We start from the raw sequence: 5,568 nt of genomic DNA, 5'->3' as shown, positions 1-5,568 counted from the left end.
ACACTACAGACACTGATAAGAAGCCTTTCATCTTGTGCCATCTGGGCATAACAGGCTGGTCATATTGCCTTCAAACAGGTCTGAGATCAGTAAGGGACAGAAAGCCCATGACATAGCATATGGCACGTGGTACTATGACCCAGCATGAAGCTGAATTGCTTATGGCAGCACAGCAAAATGCAGTTCAATAATAATTACAGGACTGTGAAGCAGAACGTGAGTTATGAAGACCACAGCATTATCATAATTCTACATATGCGAAGCTAAGAGAAATTTAATAAACAGCACAGCACATTACAAAGGACAACATAACACAAGGCCATGAACCAGTTGCACTGCTTGTGTTCCTGTAACAATATTGTCTGTGTAAAATAATATCCAATATTTCAACTTCATTGCCATGACAACATAACACAGGTAAATTTTATCATCCCGGTAACTTCTGCATGATGTTCCTGCAAGGATATCTAGAAGGGAGGTGACTTAACTTCCTTGTTTACATGGAGCCGATAGGGAATTTTACATTTTACTTTTACATTTATTCTTTTAGCAGACGCTTTTATCCAAAGCAACTTACAAATGAGGAATACAGCAAAAGCAAATCATTCTAAGGCAAAAATATGAGAAGTGCTGCAATACAAAGTTTAAAATTTGCTTAGAAAACTGAAAATCAGAAAGCTAATAGACATAGCCAATAGATATCCCCAGCGTGGGGCGAATTTTGCCAGACCATCATCTTAAATCAGAAAAAGAACATAAACTTGTTTTCTTCCTGTTTTCTGCATATGTTCATGATGTCCGATGATGAAAAACAGCCAAAACAGTCTAAATAAAAGCTGTCTGATAAGCATTTACCTGACACCAGGCACGTGACAACCTTGGTGACGACACGCTTTGTTGACATACTGACTCCACCCACAGGAATTACATCTGAGATTAATAACCAGTTCATCCACCTAAAACTGCAGTTTTAACTTCACAGGTCAATTAATACACTTGTTTATTTATTTATTTTTTACAAAATAAACTATATAAATGCTTTAAAAAAATTTGAACAAAAAAAATATTTTGGCCTTTAAATAAGATTATAAGATTATACATTTATAAACACTCCAAACATTGGCCTCATTCAAGTGCCTATCTGACTGTAACCTCGAGTTTTCATTTGACAAAGAAAAGGAGGCACAAGACAAAATAATTCTGACACAAATGCTTTTGATTGATATTGTATTGAACACGGAATATTCCTTTAAGAACAAAATAAATGTACTTTAGAAGCTAAACTACATTAGCCCCATAATAAGATTGGTTTCAGAGAACAGGCATATTGAATAAAGCTATAAAGATATGATCGTTTTATTCAATTGACAAATAGGTTTTTCATGTTTTAAGCATAAATCTAACAACATTTTGTGAGGTTTTTTATTTAAAACCAGAGGGGAAAATAAAAGAAAAAGCTTCTTCCCAATTGCGTAAGAAAAATAATCTTAACTCAAGATAAACTGTATACTGTTTACATTACATATTTTTACTGGAAAACAAGAGAAAATTAAGCCGGAGAGTTACCGTAAGGTGCTTTGTTCTGTCATATTGTCAAGATGCCAGATACAACAAAACATATCATTATTTATTGTTCATGAAGGACTGAGCTTGTTCGTGCATAGGATTGTGTGTGTGTTCACAGTTCATTGTGTGTGTGTGCCTCTATGCATGTCCATGAACTGTTATGAAATGTACACCATGTCTAAGTAAATACTGACCATGTTCTCTCTCTCCCTCTCTCTCTCTCTCTCTCTCTCTCTCTTTTCCTTTTGGCTCACCATCATGCTTCTCATTGATCTCCACCTAAATTTATTAGCCTTTGTGACAGTTTCCTGCAAAGTTCAGCAGGCAATCAGGGGAAACACACAACTGCTCAGATAAAGTCTGCAGAAACCAGGAGGGTACACAATACCTATTGTGTTCTAATTGCAGGTCAAATTATTACCCCAATGGAATGTTTTTCAGAAAAGGTTGTAGGAATGTGTGTAAGTTTGTGTCTACGTACATGTGTCTGTGGGCATGTTTCCTCAGTATGGTTATGTATGTACCTCATCCATGGCAGCTAAAGAATAAAGTTTGTCACTAGAAAGGCTTAAAGATTCCAACCGTAAGGTCAGAAAAACAGGAGAGTACAGATGAAAAGAACAAAACAGGGTAAAGGACCTGAATTCTAGTTAAAGACGAACAAACAGCTTGACAAGAATTTAAAATAATTACCTTGACCTTTCGCAGTCAATAGCATTTAAGTTCAATGTTTTGAGGAAAGTATTTGAAAGGGTGTGCAAAGCACTACTGGTTACATAAATGGAAAACAACATTTTTTGTCCTTTCAGTACTTTCAAACAGCCCAACAGCACCATTACAGTGTGTCAGAAACCAATTCTGAGATCAAATATCTGACATTTTGACATCTATTAAAGAAATAGTTCACCTAAAAATATAAATTCTCTCATCATTCACTCACCTTCATGCCATAGATGTGCATGGCTTCCTTTCTTCTTCAAAACACAAACAAAGATTTTTAGAAGAATATCTCAGCACTGTGGGTCCATACAATGCAAGTGAATGGTGAGCAAAACTTTGAAGCTCCAAGAAGCACATAAAGGCAGCATAAAGGTAATCCATATGACTCCAGTAGTTTAATCCATATGTTTTGAAGGGATCTAATCAGTTTTGGGTGTGAACAGAAATCATACTTGCCAAGAAGCAGGGACTAAAAACGGGATTTTTTCTTTTTTTTTTTTTCTTTTCAGAACATAACCGAAAACGGGAACCAAGTCATTTTCAATTGCCCCGGAGTGAAAACATTATTTTAAAATGCTGGTAACCGGTTTTAACCAGTTAATTTAATTCCAAACATTTCAATTACAAAATGTTTTTTCATGAAAACCAAAGTCCAAAGGGTTTATCACAGTAAATTTGTGGAATTACACCACTTCGTGCTGCCTGAAAAAAACATATGCTTCGATTCTGAAGGACACCTCTGCATCGCACATTTCTTTGCCTAATTGCCTGTTATGGATGTAGCATTCTGTAAATGAAGACCTTTTTATCAACTATGTATAATTACTACTTATGTACTTGCACAGCTAATAAAGAGACAAGGAAAACATGATTAGATGTAAAAAGTAAATTTCTCAGTTGTTTCCAAGTCTTCACTGAATTATTGTTAGATATGATGCATTCATACAGATTTGATTCTCTGGGTTTTGACTGAGAAGCAGATCTGTAATAAAAAATATACTTGAATTAACTGTATGCTTGTTATGATTTCTATGCTCATAAATCCACCACACCGGAAAAATTTTTAATGGCTTATTTTCACTTATTTTGGTAGGGAAAATAAGTACAACTATGTATTTAACAACTTTGTATAAATACGACATACTGTATACAGTACATGCATGGCTAATCCAGATAAAAGGTAAACATTATTAAATGTAAAAAGTACATTTCTCAATTGTTTCCAAGTATTCACTGAATTATTGTTAGATATGATGCATTAATACAGATTAGATGCTGCTAGGTTTTAAATGAGAAGCAGATCTGTAATAAAAATTATACTTAACTGTTAATTAACTGTGCTGTTATGATTTCTATGTTGATAAATCCACCACACAGGAAAAAAAAATAATTGCAAATTTTCGCTTATTTTGGTGAGGCAAGTGGCTTATTTTTTGCTTGCTTTTCCAGACTTGGTTGCTTGTTTCTCTAGCAAGATCTGGAAACACTGCAACTGGTATTTCACTCACCCTTAGCACAGAGTACTGCCATTTTAAATAGAATGTTATTAACTGTTCTTTTATTTTATTCTATGAAAAAATACAGTTTTTGCACAGAACAAATCGAAATGAAAATCATTTTGTTTTTAGTCCCTGCTAACAATTTGGAAAGGAGGCTGTGGAACTTCCAAACCAGAATGAAAAAATACTGTTTTTGCTCAGAACGAATCTAAATGAAAAACATTTCATTTTCAGACTCTGCCAAGAAGACTGCTAATGTCAAGATTTATAGTAAAAAGGAGTTATATTTTGGTCTGTTTTCTTCCAAAATCGATTTGATCACTTCAGAAGACCAATTAAACCATTGGAGTCTTATGGGTTACTTTTATGCTGCCTTTATGTGCTTTTTTAAGCTTAAAAATTGTGGTCACCATTCACCTGCGTTGTATGGACCATGACGGTATATCAGGCATGAGGGTGAGTAAATGATGAGAGAATTTTTTTGGGGGGTGGGGGGGGGGGTGGGGGGTGAACTAATCCTTTAAGCTCTTAAGAACAATTTTTAACTAATGGAAAGAGTTTTGAGCTTACCGTAGAGTTTGCCACAAGCTCTCCACATAACTTTGAATGAGTGTCTCAGCTTATGTGTTTGTGAATTTATTTTTATTCTTTTACATTTATTTTTATGGATATTTTTATGGGTTATCAGTGTCAAAGTGTTGGGGGCTTAGCGTGTAAGGGCTTGTTTTTGTGTGAATTTATGAGTAACATGCCATTACACACTGACCCGGAGCAGATGACACTGGGTTTAGCTGGATGACAGACAGTTCCCTGCTTCAAAACAGGCAGCATGTCTTACAGGCATGGAATACATAGACACACACACACACACACACACACACACACACACACACACACACACACACTTGTTTTTCTATTATGGTGGGGACTTTCCATTATGTTCCAACCCCTAAACCTAACCCTCAAATACATCTTTCCATTTTATTAAGAAAGTATTTAGTGTGTTTATCAAACTCTTTTTCTTTGTGTTCCGACTATATAGGTCATTCAGGTTTTACTATACTTGTGAGGGACATTTGGTCCCCACAGTGTAGGCAAAATCAGACACAAACACACACAAATATATAAGGAGTCAGTTCAGTAAGTTTATCCTATGGGAGGGGGGGTTTCTAAAGAGAGTTTCTTTCTAGGGTTCCTTATCCTTACCACTACGGTGATATTCAGTGACACAACTTGGGTCTTACGGGCCCCAGTGCAAAGAACCTATTGTGCCCCTTTTTGTTCTGTTGTCCCCTGTAGTTACACCACTGGTGACATTACAGTATGTGAAAATAAGTGATCAGGTACTTTTCATATCAGCACCCTTTATTCAGCACCACTAAAGAAATAAATCAATAAAGAAAATCCTGAACATTTCAGCTGATATGATAAGCCTTGTACTGTCAGCTCATGACACCGCTCTGCATACAGGGCTTTGCTAATCCCTGGAATAGATTTTTAATTACCTTTATCAGGTGTGATAATGAGCCTTTCTTAGGCCCCCATTGCAATAACCTCAAATTACTGTTCTGAACTCACAGGAACATAAAGTTATCTGTTACAGAGCATTTGCCATTTAGCTCTATTCTACTCAGTAATGTTCATGAATGTTTTGCAGGCAACACCATTTCAAGCACATGTGGCTTAAACATGAGTACATTCTGCCACCTTGTGGTGCTTAAGGGTATGATAGAACTCACCAGCTGTGTGGAAATGATAATGCATACTAAGCGCAATCATAAAA

This window comes from Myxocyprinus asiaticus, chromosome 4 (assembly GCF_019703515.2).
Source record: "Myxocyprinus asiaticus isolate MX2 ecotype Aquarium Trade chromosome 4, UBuf_Myxa_2, whole genome shotgun sequence".
In the NCBI taxonomy this organism is placed as follows: domain Eukaryota; kingdom Metazoa; phylum Chordata; class Actinopteri; order Cypriniformes; family Catostomidae; genus Myxocyprinus; species Myxocyprinus asiaticus.
The sequence above is the reverse complement of the archived record's forward strand: the minus strand, read 5'-3'. Positions refer to the sequence as shown.